Source organism: Neophocaena asiaeorientalis, unplaced genomic scaffold (genome assembly GCF_003031525.2).
Source record: "Neophocaena asiaeorientalis asiaeorientalis breed wild unplaced genomic scaffold, Neophocaena_asiaeorientalis_V1.1 scaffold129, whole genome shotgun sequence".
Taxonomy (NCBI): Eukaryota; Metazoa; Chordata; class Mammalia; order Artiodactyla; family Phocoenidae; genus Neophocaena; species Neophocaena asiaeorientalis.
In genome coordinates, this window is record NW_020172446.1 from 6,010,902 (window position 1) to 6,028,538 (window position 17,637).

Sequence of the window (17,637 nt, forward strand, 5' to 3'; positions counted from 1 at the left end):
GGGTGGGCAGTTTCAGTCAGTGGTTCCCCTAACATAACCAAACTAATAAATGAGCAAATTATACAGTGTATTAGATGTTCACGGGAAGAGGAGAGTAGAACAGAGCAAAGAGATCAGGAGTGTGGGGTGCAGGGTGGGGAGGGAGGTAGCCGTGTTGAAAGTAGACCGGCCACCATGTCACACCCATTAGGATGGCTAATATTTAAAAAGCAGAAAATAGCAAGTGTTGGTGAGGATGTGGAGAAATTTGAACCCTTGTGCGTTGATGGTGGGAAAGTACAATAGCGCAGCCACTACGGAACACAGTATGACAGCTCCTCAAAAAATTAATGATCTAGCAATTCTACTTCCGGGTATATACAGTGTTCCTTACAGCATTATTCACAACAGCCTAAAGGCGGAAGCAACCCAAGCATCTACCATTGGATGAATGGATAAACAAAATGTGGTCTATGCCTGTTATTATTCATATTATTCAGCCTTAAAAAGGAGTGGAGGGCTTCCCTGGTAGCACAGTGGTTGAGAGTTCACCTGCCAATGCAGGGGACACAGGTTTGTGCCCCGGTCTGGGAAGATCCCACATGCCACGGAGCGGCTGGGCCCGTGAGCCATGGCCACTGAGCCTGCGCGTCCGGAGCCTGTGCTCCGCAACGGGAGAGGCCACAACAGTGAGAGGCCCGCGTACCGCAAAAAAAAAAAAAAGAAAGAAAAAAGAAATGGAATTCTGACACATGCTACAACATGGAAGAACCTTAAGGATATTATGCTAAGTGAAATAAGGTAGACACAAAAGGATACATATTGTAGGATTTCCTTTTCTTTTTTTTTTAATGTTTATTTATTTGTTTTGGCTGCACCAGGTCTTAGTTGCGGCATGTGTGATCTTCACTGTGGTGTGTTTTAGTTGCAGCATGTGGGATCTAGTTCCTGACCAGGGATCGAACCCAGGCCCCCTGCATTGGGAGTGCAGAGTCTTACCCACTGGACCACTGGGGAAGTCCCCAGGATTTCCATTTATATGAGGTCCATAGAATAGCCAGATTCACAGAGACAGAAAGTAGAAGGGTGGTTGCCAGGGGCTGGGAGTGGGAGAATGAGAAATTATTGTTTAATGGGCACAGCGTTTCGGTATGGGAAGATGAAAAAGGTCTGGAGACGGATGGTGGGGACAGTAGCACAGCAGTGTGGGTGCACTTGATGCCCCTGGATGTACACCTAAAAATGGTTAGGAAGGTAAATCTTATGTGATGTGTATTTTACCACAGTTTAAAAAAAAGGGTGTGGGTGGAGACTGGCCAGGGTAGGCCTCTTTGAGGAGGTGAGATGTGAGCAAAGACTTGAAGGAGGTGTAGCGGGGAGGCCAGTGGCTCTCTGGGGAAGAAGCAGCCCAGGATGGGGCCACACCCAGTACCCTGTGTTCACAGGACAGCATGGAGCCAGTGAGGCCCCCCTCCTTCCACGTGAGGGGGTCCTGGGTTCCCCAGAGGCAGGTGGGGGAGGGGTTGGTCCCCGGAGGCTCTTTGGCCACGGGGAGTAGGGAGGGGAGTCGATGTGCTCCAACAGTAAGCCCTTGGCCCAGCAGGAGCAGGGCCCACAGGTCCTAGCACTTGGCTGTCGCATCACCGGCTGCCCCTCCGCCACTTACTCAGCCACCCAGGTGTGCTCAGCGGTCCACGGGGTTGGGAACCGTGCGGTCCCCATGACCGGGCTTGAGAATAACAAGGTGTGGACCAGCTTCACTGACCCTGTGATCAGTTGGTGTGACACCATCCTGACACCACAGCCTGCTTACTCCCCCCCCCTCCCTGCTGTTGGGCCTGTACAACCTGGCTTTCCCTGCTATGATACCCTCTTCTACATGGCCCTGGGGAGGCAGGCGAAAAGCTAGGGAGAAAGCATCTGATTGTGGTCCTTTTCTTGCATTACTTGGAATAAGAATTTGGAATAATCAGCTTTTCCTGCACGTTTTCCAGATGCCAAATGACATTGGCTGGCACGATTGTTCCCCTTCCACTAGCCAGCTGTCTGGCAGATGGGGGCTAGGGAGTAGAGTGAGACTCCATCCTTTAGGAGCTATTTATTAAGCTCCTAGGTGGTGCCCAGCCCTGGAAATACACAACCATCCCCTCTCCTAAGGAAATAACTCAAGACGCGTGTCCTCCTGCTGTGCCAGAAAATCCTTCTGTGAAAAAAGGAAGAAGAGAAGCAGCCTTTGTTGGGGTCCTTGTCTGGGCCAGATGTGGGGCCCTGTGTCCCCACTCCTCCCACCAAATGGAAGCTCTGGGACCTTAAGTGACAGGTCCAAGGGGACACAGCAGGACGTGCAGAACCTGGGCTGTCTAAAAGGCTACAGCCACTAGACCAGCTTCCTCCTGATTTCTACCAAGCTGGCGATCACTGCCTTCAAGAATCAGCCTTCCTATTCCAGGATGGCCCACGGGCTGGAGGGACGTGGGAGGTTTCACCCTCAGTGGCCAACGTAGTGATCCCCGACCGTCTGGGGGACCCCGGAGTCCCTGCCCCGCTTCTCCTTGACCTGATTTTGTAAGTTATTTCATCCCAACCCAGGTTAACGCACCCACAGCTGAAGCCCAGCCTGGCCCTGAGTGTCATCTGACTGCTTACATCCCTGAACCTGGTTTTGGGTCCCAGCACCTGACTGTCCCCTTGACCCTTGAACTCTGCCTGCTGCTCCCTACCCTGCATCAACCCCAGGGTCATTGTCATAGGCCGGCTCCTGAGGCTCCCTGTTTGCAAACTAAACGAGAGGGCCATTCAGTAGGCTCCCCGGCCGGTTCGCCTCCACGTTGCACTTGGCACCTCCTGAGTGGCATCTGTGTATGACGTTCAGCCTCACCCGCTGCTCCTAGCTGTACAGCCTGGAGAAACTCTCACACCTGCTTCCCAGGAAACATGACCGAGAATGCACGTAGCAGCATTTGTTGTAATAGCAAAACACTGGAAACCACCCAAATGACCTTTCATGGTGGAATAGACAGATAAATATCAAAGGATGAATTAAAAACCCAATGAGCAAAAGGGGAAAAAAGCAAGTCAATAAAGAATACGCAGTGATTTAAAAATACGATGTTCAAAAACAGGTAATAGTACATGTTTTACTTAGAAATATACATATAAGCAGTTTTTAAAAATAGGAAGAAAAGCAAAGGATTGCTTCACACAACATTCCAGATGGTGGTTACTTTTGGAAGGAAGACAGGGAGGACCTATGGGGCCTTCTCAGATCTGGTCATATTTAATTTCTTTTTTTTTTAAATTTATTTATTTTTAATTTTTTTGGCTGTGTTGGGTCTTCGTTGCTGCGTGTGGGCTTTCTCTAGTTGCGGTGAGCGGGGGCTACTCTTTGTTGCGATGCACTGGCTTCTCCTGTTGCGGAGCACGGGCTCTAGGTGCACGGGCTTCAGTAGTTTTGGCGTGTGGGCTCAGTAGTTGTGGCTCGTGGGCCCTAGAGCACAGGTTCAGTAGTTGTGGCACATGGGCTTAGTTGCTCCGCGGCATGTGGGATCTTCCCGGACCAGGGCTCGAACCCATGTCCCCTTCATTGGCAGGCAGATTCTTAACCACTGTGCCACCAGGGAAGCCCTTAATTTCTTAAAGAGTTCACAGATGTTTACTTCAGTGTGCTTCTTTGAAACACACTGTGTTTCCGTACGGTTTTGTGTGTACGCTAAATTTCACAGGCACACACCCAAAAGGTAACAGGAGATCACCGAAAATCAGACCCCAAAAAGCTTAAATCAGTGATGTGGAGAAAAACCTTTAAAATCTCCCAGAATGCAGGGGGAAAAAAAACCCCAAAGAGCTAAAAACAATAACGGAGACAATGATGAATCTGGAAGACAGAGAAGACAATGGAACCTCAGAATTACAGGTTTTCCCCAAGAAGGAGCAAGACCAATAGGAAATGAAGCAATAATCAGATCCATAACCGAAGAAGGCGTCCATGATTCAAGTCCACACATCGGAACACCGGAAGACCCACGGGCTCTGCCAAGTAAGGGTCAGCCCAGAAACCATTTCACGTTGGCTTTGGAGTATGTTTCTGAGACTGTGTTTACACAGAGGCATGTTTGTTGTTCTGGGAATTGAATCAAAATCACGAAGCTCCTCTGAAAAGACCTGGCTGGGTGTAGCCGGCCTGTCCAGTTTTCTGGTTCTAGCCCTATTCATCTGCCATGTGTGGCCCACTCCATCTGGGAACAGAGGCTGGCTTCGCAGCCAAATACCACCGCGGCACGCTTGCCCTCTCTCAGGTCTGTGCTGGAACGGGGAAGATAGTTAAATATTCGGGATTCAAAGGGATTTCATGCTGCATGCAAATAAAGACTAAGAGGTGGCGGGTGTACAGTGTTGATGAAGCAAGTAATTAAGAACAGTAGTGGGGCTTCCCTGGTGGCGCAGTGGTTGAGAGTCCGCCTGCCGATGCAGGGGACACGGGTTCGTGCCCCGGTCCGGGAAGATCCCACATGCCACGGAGCGGCTGGGCCCGTGAGCCATGGCCGCTGAGCCTGTGCTTCTGGAGCCTGTGCTCTGCAAGGGGAGAGGCCGCAACAGTGAGAGGCGCGAGTACAAAAAAAAAAAAAAAAAAAAAAGAACAGTAGTGAAAGCATCATTCTCCTCCGTGGATTTGTTAAACTTGCAAGACCGTTCTAGACAAAGGAGAAGACAGTCTCTCTGGGACCAGAGAGAGAAGGAAGATAGGGAGTCTCTGTTCTCAGTGACTTGTAGGGACCTTTCCATGTCAAGATAATCTGGGAGATGCAAGGGCTAGCGGGGCACCCCTGGAGGCCATGGGAGAGGGTGAGGCCAGAGCTGGAGGTTGGCCTGCCCGCCCCAGAAATCCTCTGTGACGCCGGGGCACATGGCCCTGCAGCCATCACGAGCCCTTACTGGATGCCACCTCCCTCTGAAGCTGGCAAACGCTCCTCACCAGTAATTGTGCAGAAACCTCGCCAGAGGAAACCCCTCACCGGGGGTTAATGGAAGCCAAAGCATTTCCTCCGGTTCTGAAATAATGTAACCAAGGGGCTTAAATTATCCAGAAAACAGATAGCACCCTCAGAATATTTCTTCTCACTGCATTTTTTTCGTTTCCGCTATGTTAGCCATTGCCTGCCGCCCAGGTTGACCTGGTTGAAATAGAGACACAGATGTAGAGAACAAACGTATGGACACCAAGGGGGGAAAGTGTCTGTGTATGTGTGCCGCGGCAGGGGTGGATGAATTGGGAGAGTGGGATTGACATATATACACTAAGATGTATAAAAGAGATAACTAATAAGAAAGTAAATAAAGGCGAAAAAAACACTTGAAATGAAGGGGAAATTCGCTTAGGCCCAGGGGAGGGCTCTGGCTCCTGGCGGGGGGGCAGGGGCGGGCCCTCTTGTCTTGGCTGGGGCTTAATTTCTAGCCCATCTCCTGGTGAGGCTGGGGCCTTGGCCCTGTGTAGGGAGCCTGAAAGCAGCCAGCAATACGGGGAAGGGTGGGGTGAACAGGATGAGCCTGTTGACTCTTGCCGGGGCCTAGGGTGGGTGGGAGGATGGTAGAGACGTTCTCACTGGCTCACCAGCACCAGACACACACACACACACACACGTGCGCGCGCCTGATTTTTTTTTTTTTGTCTTTGTCGGGTCCTAGTTGCGGCACGCAGGATCTTTAGTTGCGGCATGCAGGATCTTAGTTCCCCCACTAGGGATCGAACCCGCGTCCCCCTGCAGTGGAAGCATGGAGTCTTAACCACTGCACCACCAGGGAAGCCCTGCCTGATGTGTTTTAAAGTGTTATCCTTTAAATTACAAATATGCAAATATTCCTGGGAGGGGTCTCATTTAGCTTTCGTCTAACACCTCAATTCTTAGTTAGCACTTTAGAAGGGATTAGTGGAGAGCCAGAACCTGGTGGGTGGCTGGTGGGTGCCTGGGCTGGGAGGGGAGCTCTGCCCCGGACTGCTCACTTGTGCTCCTCACCGCAAGATTGAGGATTCCACCCCAGGTGCTGGGGGGATGGATACAGGGAAACCCTCCCGGGACAGAATAGCGCCTGAGGGCAGGCCATGAACACACTCTCACGTGGCAGCGAAAAACAGAGTCACAGACTCCAGCCCTTCGTGGATTTAGGTCCTGGGGCCACCCGTCTGCAAGGACATTGGATCTTTTCTCTCCATCGCCCCATCTTAACACATAGGAGCTACTGAATGAATGCTGTTCGAAGGAATGTCTGCAGACTCCCTCTTCAGAAGTTGTTTGCAAGCTTCGCCTTTCTGAGGGAGGGGAAGTAAGCCGTGAGGAAAGACGACTGCTCTAAACTTAATTCCTACCAAAGGAAGAAAAAGGGAAAAATTTTAAAACAAAACAAGAAAGTGAGAGAGGAAGAGATGAAGGAAAGAAAGAAGAAAAATAAAACTGTCAGAAAATCAAGTATTTCAGTATGAAAAAACTCTCTGGTTTTAATTCTGCTAGTTGTCTTAGATGGACAGGCAGACAGATAGGTGTATATGTGCATATATAGCTTTTTAATTATTCCGACCAATCTTTGTCTAATCGCTTACATTACAGCAGGAACAGTGCCTTTTAACTCCACTTGCCCTGGGAAATGAGGAGCCCAATGCTTTTCGTTGAGACAATCTGAAATTTGGGGACAGATTATTATTGTTACCTATTTTTAAGCATCATTTCTTTCACATTTTTATTATTTTTCAGTCATATTTACATGAGTTATCTAGACTGAATTCTACCTTTCATTTATTTCACCGATCCTGGTGAGCTTTCTGGTACCACTGCGTCCCCCCATTCTGGAGCTTTTTATTTTAATTCATCTGTTTGTCAACTGAGCAATTGTTTAGGAAGACTGGATGCTCTGTTTTCAGTTTCTGCTGAGAGGATCCACGCACCTCTGGGGGATGAGGATCGCAGCCCTCTTCTGATGACAGAGGCAGGTGGAGGTGTCATCCTAGGCACACAGGACGGCAGGTGATGCCGTCTCCACAGGCTGCCTCTGGTTACACATGTGTGACACAGGCTTGTGACCTGCTTCTGCCCTGCTCGCTTCTCACCCTAAACAAACCTGCACAGTCACATCCGTGCCACAGTCACACACGTCGTATAAATGCCGCATCTCCATCCTGCTTGAATAGGGTAGCAGATAATCCAACTGTAAAGTCGTATGGCCCTAATCTGGTTTGACTGGACAGATAGCATTTCTGCCATAAAGTAATGCTGAAAATAAATGTGCGCGTTACATTAGCACATCCTGTGTTGACTCGCCTTGCTGAGTATCAGCTTGTTGCCCTCGGCAGTAACCATGGCTTTTCATACTCAGCTTGTCACCACGGAAACCTGGTCACTGAGTACTGCCCAGCAGTCTTGAGAGAAGCGTCTCTTCCCACGAACAGCTTGATACCCTGGGCCCTTTCTCTTTTCAAAGGGATCCAGCTCTGCCTGCCTTTATGCTGGGAAGCCCTGGTTCCCTTTGAAAAGTTGTCCAGGGTTTTCCCATTGTCAAAATTCTGACTCCTGGAGGTTAGGGGTGGGCAGTGACATCAGAGGGGGAGCTTCTCTCTCTGCAGGGGCAGAAATGTCAGTGTTGTGAACTCGTGCTGGTGTTTTCAAACTAACCATCACTTGACTAAGCCTTTCCTATCTTGCTCCACTACAAAAAATTTAATTACTGCTTTCTTTTCCTTCCCTACCAGCACATCCAGATTCAACATACCAGCCACAGACCGTTCCAACACCATGTGTCAACCTGCCAAGCAGCCCAGGAATTTAATAACATTGACATCCAATTACCAATCTGTTATACTTCAATTTAAATCAAAGTAACACATGCATGTGCTTTTAAGAAAAAATCCAATTGTTCTGAAGAGCTTATGCTGGAGGATGGCAGTCACCTGTCCCGCCCCTCCCTCACCCAGCCCAACACATATGGACTGCTTGCTTCAGTTCACATGCTGACTCCTGCCCTGACTTTTTTTTTTTTAATAGATCTTTATTGGAGTATAATTGCTTCACAATACTGCATTAGCTTCTGTTGTACACCAAAGTGAATCAGCCATATGCATACGTATATCCCCATATCTCCTCCCTCTTGCGTCTCCCTCCCACCCTCCCTATCCCATCCCTCTAGGTGGCCACAAAGCACCGAGCTGATCTCCCTGTGCTATGCTGCTGCTTCCCACTAGCTGTTTTACATTCGGTAGTGTATATATGTCAGTACTACTCTCACTTTGCCCCAGCTTCCCCCTCCCACCCTGTGTCCTCAAGTCCATTCTCTATGTCTACATCTTTATTCCTGCCCTGCAACTAGGTTCATCGGTACCATTTTTTTTTTTAGATTCCATATATATGCGTTAGAATACGGTATTTGTTTTTCTCTGTCTTACTTCACTCTGTATGACAGACTCTAAGTCCATCCACCTCACTACAAATAACTCAATATCGTTTCTTTTTATGAATGAGTAATATTCCATTGTATATATGTGCCATATCTTCTTCATCCATTCATCTGTCAATGGACATTTAGGTTGGTTCCGTGTCCTGGCTATTGTAAATAGTGCTGCAGTGAACATTGTGGTACATGTCTCTTTCTGAATTATGGTTTTCTCAGGGTATATGCCCAGTAGCAGGATTGCTAGGTCATATAGAGCTATCATATGACCCAGCAATGCCCTGACTTTCTTGATTTATCAACGTTAGGTACTCTCTATCGACTCGACTCCATGCTCTGAAAGATGAGGAGCTGGCTAGCTTGGACTACTCTGCTTCCCCTCTCTCCTCCTAATTTTTGATACTGTTTTTTTGTTTTTTTTCTTTGCGGTCTGTGGGCCTCTCACTGTTGTGGCCTCTCCCGTTGCGGAGCACAGGCTCCGGATGCACAAGCTCAGCGGTCATAGCTCACGGGCCCAGCCACTCCGCGGCATGTGTTGCCTGGTATCTGGCCCTGGGTTGAGTTAGGGTAGGGGGAATATTGGCTTGGTGAGTGAGAGTTAGGTAAAGGGGGTGGTTAGAGTGTGGACTCAGGATCGGTTGGAGGGTTTGTAATATGACTTTCACATACCTGCAAAAGCTGCATCACAGGGGAGATGTAAACAGCTTTGGCCGTTGGTTTGGCCCTGTGATTAATGGATGCCACATAGACAAATACAGAATCTAAGAAAACAACACTTTGTCTCTAGGTTAATTAATTCTAAGAGCTGAAAATCAATAAATAGCATTTAATTTCACAAACCTGTATATGATTTTGTAAGAGGGTGAAAAGGGCAGGTTCTGGAGCTATACTGCCTGGGGTCCAATTTTTATTTTGTTCTTCCCTGTTTGTGTCATGTGTTCTCTCTGTGCCTGATTTCCTCATCTGTAAAATAGAACTGTTAATGCTACCCACCTCATCGGATTTTTGTGAGAGTTAAATAAGTTATATATAAAATTCTTGGAATGGTGCCTGACACATACAAAGTGCTCAATAATTATTAGGGATTTAAATTTTTTTATCATTTTGTAAACATTAAACATTTCAGGGTAGGCTTCCCTGGTGGCGCAGTGGTTGAGAATCCGCCTGCTGATGCAGGCGACACGGGTTCGTGCCCCGGTCTGGGAAGATCCCACATGCCGTGGAGCCTGCGCGTCCAGAGCCTGTGCTCCGCAACGGGAGAGGCCACAACAGTGAGAGGCCCACGTACCGAAAAAAAAAAAAAAAAAAAACACCTCAGGGTCAAATGATATGTGAAGATCACGTTTTGGTAATTTGTGACACCTCGACCCCTGGACCATCCAAAGGAAAACATTCCTAGTATCATGATCAAATGGATTTCTTTTTAACTCTTTATATCTTAAACCACGTCACAGTTTAAGTTCCCTAATATTTGGACCATGATTTTCTGGTATGATTTTAGTTTTCCCTTGGAGTTTTTTTATTGCCCTTTGTTCTCATTGACAAAAAATAATGAAACTCTATGTCCTTTTATGCAGCTCCTTGATTTTACCTTCTATTGCGTGGAGCCTTCTCTTTTCCTGTCAGAAACCCCTGCAAACCCTTTTCCGGCTCTATCCTGCACTACTTACTGAAAGCCGTCTTCATGGCATTTCCCTTTGACTCACCTGCTGAGTTGGAGACACTGTTTCTAGGATCTTGTCTTTCTTGTTTTTCACCTCTGTTTTGTTGGAGCTCATCCTGAAGTAACTTCTTAAAAAGAGACCATGTATAGGAAAATTGGAGTCCTTGCAAGTCTAAAAATGTCTCTATTCTCTTGTTTCATTGACAGTTTGGTAGAATTCTAGACGCAAAGTCTTTTAGTATCCAGTGTGCCGATGATAAGTCTGATGCTGTTCTAATTCTGGTTTCCTTGTAAGAGACCTATTTTTCTTTCTGGAAGCTTCTAGGATCTTTTTATATTTATAACTAAGTGATTTTATGAGTATGTGTTTTACTTTCCTTTTTTTCTGCCTTAAATTCAATTAAAAACCTTTTAATCTGAAGTCTCATGTCCTCTTTCAGCTCCTGGAAATGTTTTTCTATTGCTCTGTTTCTGAGGAGTCTATTATTAGGAACTTGACCCCTCAAGTTGAGCATTTTTGACTTCATCATTTCTTCCACTTTTTTCTGTTTCTTCATCTTTGTACTCCAACCTTCCAAATTTTCTCATTTTTATCTTCCGGCCTTTATTTTACATTTTTATATTTCTGCATTATCGTTTTAGTTTCTAGGGGCCTTTTCTTATTCTCCATTTGTTCCTTTTTTGTAGCATGTTGTTCATATTTGATGAATGAGCCTATATATATTTTAAGTCCCTGAATTTAACTTTCCTACTTTATTCAGTTAATTACCAACCTATCCAATTGTTTCCTTTTTCTAGAAGTGTGTAGAGGTTGGATGTCGTACCAGAGGTGTGGAGGCTTAAATGCCTTGGAAAAGCCATCATTTATTTGCTCATGTGCAGCTTGGGCTGGGCTCAGCAGGGTTTCTTTTGCTGGTGTCTCCTGGTGTCATTCATGGACCATAGTCATCTGACAGTTTGACTGTCAGGGTCCAAGAAGCCTCACTCCTTTTGCAGCCGCTGCTGGCTGTTGGCTGGGGTGTCTTGGTTCTTCTCCGTGTGGCCTTTTGTCCTTTGTACGCTGGACTAGGCTCTCTCACGATGGCAGCAGTGTTCCAAACCGGTCAGAAGTTTTCACATGTCACTTCTGCCACATTGTACGTGTCAAAGCAAATCACAAGCCTAGACCAGATTCAAGAGGTGGGGAAAATAGACTCCACCTCTTGATGGGAAAAGAGGAAAATAATTTGGGACTGTGTTTAATCTACTACAACCTCCCAGGCAATGTCTCCCTCTGTCTTAACTCGGGCTGCCATAACAAAATAACATACACAAGGGGCTTAATAGGAGTTTATTTCTCACAGATCTGGAGGCTGGAAGTTCCAGATCAGGGTGCCAGCACATTTAGTTCCCAGTGAGGGCTCTCTTCCTGGCTTGCAGACTGCCATCTCACTGTGTCCTTACCACAGAGGAGAGAAAGGCAAGCTCTCTGGTATCTCTTCCTGTAAGGACGTTAATCCCATCGTGAGGGCCCCACCCTTATGACCTCATCTAAACCTAATTACCTCCCAAAGACCCCCATCTCCAAATACCATCACCCTGGGGTTCATGGCTTCAATATATGAATTTGGGGATGGGGCACAGTTCAGTCCATAGCACCCTCTAAGAGCCAGTGTTTCTGTTAAGTAAGCTGAGTTGAAAGCCTTGAAATTTGGATATGTGTTCAGTAATCTCAGATGATGGGTATTTGTCAGGTATCTAGCACGTTACTAGCAGGTGCCGGGGGGCCTGGGGGGCTCCTGCTGTCATGGTGCTTTCAACCTGGTGCAAGAAACAGACATGTAAATAGGCCTTCATAAAAATGTGTGTGCACTGAAGTGGGAGACCTGCCTGGTTCTGTGGAAGCTTCTGGATAAAAGTAATTTCCTAAAGGCTGGATTTCATTCTCCCAGCCCAGGGAAGGAAGAAGAATCAGCATGTACAAAGGCCTGGGGGCGCGGACAGCTTAGTGTGGTCCTGGAGTGGGAGTGGCTATGTTGAGTGATCCCCAGTGCTGGCGAGAGAGGCAGGAGCTGGCGGAGCCCTGGGGTCTTATTTGCCACGTTGTGGAGTCTGGCTTGCCTGTCAGAGCTCCTGGGAAGCCAGCACTGTGTGTGTGTTTGTGTGTGTGTGCGTGTAGGTGTATGTGTGTGTGTGTTCAGGTAATGGGGTAGGGAGACCTATGCTGTCTCCCTGCCAGGGTGGGTGGACCCTTTAAGAGACATTCAGTAACAGGCCATTTCCCACGGCTTTTCAAGACTGGAGCTTGTTAAGCAAACAGAACGTGGTCACCCTGAAGGCAGAGTCCCACGCTCTGTCCCCGGGGACAGTTCCTTTGTTTTGCCAACTTGGTTTGTTCATTCAGTCACTCAGTCAGCAACATTCCTGCCACGTACAGCCTCCTAGCTGGGTCCTGGGAATACAGGGATGGCTCCGGCACAGCCCTGCCCTGGAAGAGCTCACAGCTTCTTAGCTGGGTGAGGGTCTGGGGCAGCAGAGTCACGGGGCAGCAGAGCTGCTCTAATTATGCATAAAGTGGCACTGAAGGCTTCCTAGGGGAAGTGTCCCTGCCTCATGGAGCCAAGGGTGAAGGGCACTCCAGGTGCAAGGAACAGCATGTGCGAAGGCCAGACTGTCCCCCCACTCCCACCCCTGGGGTGAGGAGCGGAGAGCGTGGTCGCCTCCCCTGAGTTGACGCAGGTGTACTCCTGAGTCGCGTGGGAGGTGGGGAGAGGTGGTAACACACGGAAGGCAGAGCGGGGAGCAGGGGCAGAGGTCTTAGGCCGCCCCTCCCACATCCTCCCTGGAGGCCAGTGCCCTAGGCCTGCCCTTCTGTCCAACAGGCTCTGCCAATTACCACCTTCTCCAGCCACAGCCCTTCCGGAAATGCCGATGATTAGCGATTGTTATCATGGTAATTAAAATTCCCTGGGAACAGCTTGGCTAATATCCATCCGTATCTGCTGTCAGGTTGGCAGCAAGGTGAAATTGGAATGAAAACCTCTAGGCAGAGGAGCACGCGAGGCGGAGCGAGGCGGTGCGAGGGGAGGATTTAAGGCTGAAGCCACCCACACCCTGGCCTCCCGCAAGTGTCATGGGGGCTGTGTGGTTTTTTTCTTATTAAATGGCATTTTCAAGGTTAGCTGCTTTGCTGGCCTTATCACAGTGAACCACTCGTGGGGAGCAGAGCGTGGCTTTGCAGAATCACACGGCTTCTCCAAAAAGCAAAGGTTTTCCCCATCTGCGGCCCTAGACAGGATGGTTGGGGGTTAATTTCCACGGAGGGCTTTTCCCACTGCTGTTCTTGGGGACGGAGTCAAGCGTTGATGCCGGGCTGTGGGTGATAGGCTTGGATGCCCACAGCAGAAATCACATGATTAAAAGCTACTGCATTTTACAGGGTGGCGGCGGGCAGCAAGGCGGGAGAAGGTCTGAGGACATGCGGGGACTGGTGTGGGGGGAGGGGAGATGGCTGCTCAGAACTGGGAGTCCCTCACCCCTCGCCTCACCAGTTTGACTCTCCCATGTGGAAGGTGTTTTCCAAAACACCCGACAGTGTCTTGAATGCACCTCTACACGGTGTGCCCCCCATACCTAGTGATGCACCTGTGTGCTCTCATCCCTCTGCCTTGGGGACTCAGAAAATGCTGCTCCTCCAGCTGGTCCGGGATCACCAGCCAGTCTGGTCTGGTCTCTGCCCATCACAGCAGTATCCGGCCTTCCACCCGGACTGCAGCGCCAGCACGAGAGAAACGGACAGACCAAGGCCCCGGTACAATGAACTCACCTGCCTTCTAGACCCCAGGGAGGCGCTGCACGCCTGGCAGACCCGTGGGGCCATGGCCCCTGCAGCGCATAAATATCGGAGTGAATTGTATGAAACTGACAGGGGTTTTTATAGGTCAACAATGGTTGAACACACACACACACACACACACACACACATACACACACACAAAAGGTTGAATATCAGTAGTTTCATGCAATTCAACCTAATACTTTGGGTCTTGTGCTCTTTATCCCGTTTTCCAAAAGCACTTGACTGATCAGTGTTTTTTAAGTGGGTGGTAGGGGTGGAGGTGGATCGTTGCAACAGGAAATGAAGCTGATGGCACGGGGCCCGCTGGCTGTGATATGCCAGGGTGGGCAGGGGCAGCCGGGGCTGTGGGTCTCACTGGTGCTCGAGGAAAGACTGGGAGCACGTAGCTGCCTTGTGCCCTGAAGTTCAAGGTCAGGGATGTGCACCTTGGCACGCCCTGCTAGGCACTCCCTCTTTATCCCCCTTTTAATCTGAAGTGGTAAATCCACTTGATTAATTACAAGAACTTGGGTGAAACCCTCCGGCCATTTTCCCAGGAAGGCGACAGACTATATGGATTGGGTCACGCTCCAGCAAACAACCCACGGCTGCCAATTCAGTCATTCAGCCGGTGTTTACGGAGCACCTACTATGTGTCAGGCGTGTGCTAGGAGCTTAAAGATCCAGTGTCGAGCAGAGACGCCCTGGGCCTCCCTCCCGGCTGGCAGACTCTGGTGGGAGAGACAGACAAAAATAAAGGACCAGCCAAAAGGTGGAAGCAACCCAGTGTCCATCAACGGATGAGTGGATAAAGAAAATGTGGTGTATACATGAAACGGAATATTATTCAGCCTCGAAAAAGGAAGAAAGTTCTGACACATGTTGATAAACCTTAAGGACATTATGCTCAGTGAAATAACGAATACTGTATGTACGTCAAAAAGGCAAGTACTCTATTGATTCCACTTAATTCGTAGATAGAAAGTAGAACAGTGGTCACCAGGGTTTGGGGGAGACGGGCCTGGGGACTTGTTTAATGGGTAAAGTGTCAGTTTTACAAGATTAAAAGAGTTCTGGAAATGGGCTACCCAACAAGGTGAATGTACTTAGCATACTGAACTGTACACAGAAATGGTTATGATGGTAAACTTTATAGTGTGTGTATTTTAACACAATTGAGAGTGTAATGTGGGGTCCCTGCCCTGAAGTCACTTAGCGCCCCGCTGGGGATCTGACTTTCCCTCCTGAGGGCAGTCTGACGATATACATCATCACCTATGTACACTATACGTCATCACCTATGTACACTATACGTCATCACCTATGTATACGTATCCCTTGACCCAGCAGTTTCACTCCTGGGAGGGAATATTTCCTGAGGCAGTAACCAACAGCCGTCTGATGATGGGTGTGCCACAATGATGTTTGCAGCACTGTTCAGAAGAGTGAAAAATTGGAAACAATTTAAACTCCCATCGGTGGCGGGTTGATTTAATGAAGTTTAATAAATCCAAACTATAGAACCATAGTTTCATGTGGAGACCGTGACTTATTAACACAGTACAACTGCTGTGATATATAGTTAAGTATCATGTAATAGCATCTACATGACCCTGTTCTTCCAAGAAGGAAGGAAGGAAAGGAGGGAGGGAGGGAGGGAGGAAAACTGAATTGTATATATGCCCAGGGAAGGGTGTAAGAAAATTCACAACACAGTGCTAAGCAGGGCTCTATCTGTGTGACCTTCCTCATTTTGCTTTTCTGTTATTGTCCTAATTTTGCACGATGTGTATGTATTTCTCAGGGGAAAAAAGGCAAAGCAACACCCATGGTGGGGGTCAGAGAGGCAGTGCAATGCGGGTCCTAAGCCCACCCAGACCCCACCATGCCCAGATGGCTTTCGAGGGCTTGCTTCACTTGGTCCGCCCCGAGGCCCAGACATGTTGGGGGCAGGAGGCTGGCACGCCCAGGGGAGGGCAGGCAAAGCCAGCACCGATGGATGCCCAGGCCTTCGCTTAGCAGAGGGAGGCCAAGTGAGCCCCTCACCAGCCCCCCATGGCCCTGGGCTTGGACACCTGGTCTCAGGAGCCACACAGCAGCTCTACAAGGACAGGGTAGCCTTGGTGGCGGCTGTTTGTGTTTATTTCCTCTCCCTATATGGCACCTCCCTGCCCTCTAGGCATCTAGACACTTAGCATCCATGATGGTGATGTCTGACCCGCTGAGGATTTACCCCCTGCTCAACCACAATTTAGCAAGCCCCTACTTCACATCTGTAGACTGTTGGGATGAGACTCTGGGAACCTTCAGTGTGGAGTAGAGGCCAATAGAATGGTAGGCTGGCCTTGGGCAAGTTGCTTAACTTGTCCGAGCCTCAGTTTTCCCATCTGGAAAGTGGGAATAATAATAGAGTTTCCTCAAGGAACCATTATCACCAGATGCCTTTGGGAATGGGAAAGGAGACTGTTTAATTTCACACTTTGTGAATTTTAGATCATGTGCATGTATTACTGATTCGAAGAAATATCTACATATCGTAGGAGGGCTGCGAGAGGATCAGAAAGGGTTTTCCAAGGCGGCTCCAAGAAGCATTCATCTCTACATTATTCAAGAGCCACACACAAAAGCAGGCCCTTCTGCACGGGAAAGCTGGGAGGGAGGGCTGAGTGACTCGTGCCCAGGACAATGTTTGGACTCAGTGGTCCTGTGCCTGGCACTCTGGAGCATAAGGAGGTGACTGCCGTCTAGTTGGAGAAATAGATACACCTCACTCCACGAGGGAACAGTAAGTGCTACAGTTAAGGTTCTGCAGACCCATTACTAGGGTTGAGTTCCTCTAGGAAAACTTGCTGGGTAGGTTCCAAGTGGGAAGAACCATCTGTCCTTTTGCTGTGTTGGAGAGCCCTGTGCACATTGGTATATTAAAGGCTCTGAGAAGTCCTGCAGTAACAGAGCTTGGTTTAACTTGGTGCTTCTTAATGGACATGATGGAGAGCTCTTCTTTTTTCTTTTCTTTCTTTCTTTTTTTTTTTTTTTGGCTTGGTCCCTGCTAACATCCCACAGATCCAGTTGGTGTAGAGGAGTTGGGGAGTGGGAAACACTGTCCTCTAGAGAATCGGGGCAGACTCTGGCCTTTTGATTTGATTTGATTTGGGTTCTTTAACATCTTTATTGGAGTATAATTGCTTTACAATGGTGTGTCAGTTTCTGCTTTATAACAAAGTGAATCAGCTATACATATACATATATCCCCATATCTCCTCCCTCTTTCCTCTCCCTCCCACCCTCCCTATCCCACCCCTCTGGGTGGTCACAAAGCACCGAGCAGCCTTTTGATTTTCAATTGTCCCTTTTGAGTAGGAGACTTGGTCCCCTGGTTGTAAAGCTGTGCACGTTTGTCAGATGACAGGAGGAGGGTGACAGTGACGCTAGTGGGCACCATGTCTGCCGAGTGGCTGCTCTGTGCCTGGCACCAGTCTATGGGAATTTACATTCACTTGCAAGCCTGACCCTCATGGCCGTCCTGGGAGCTGGCACTGTTCCTGCCTTCCACCTACCGATGATAAAACTGAGGGTCACGAAGGTTGATGCGTCCAGATCTCCCGGCTGCTGGATGACAGATCCAGGATTCAAACCCACACATCTGCTCTGAGCCGCCAAGGCTTCCTCTTCTCAGAAAAGGTCACCTCCTTCCTTCACACGCTCCCACTCTTCTTATAAATACCCTGAACACATTTCCTTCATCAGG

General features: G+C 48.6%; 1 protein-coding gene across 1 annotated transcript in view; it reads left to right on the top strand.

Annotated features, from left to right (window-relative positions):
- RPH3AL (rabphilin 3A like (without C2 domains)) overlaps positions 1-17,637 on the top strand; it is a 97,931-nt gene that overhangs the window by 55,294 nt on the left and 25,000 nt on the right.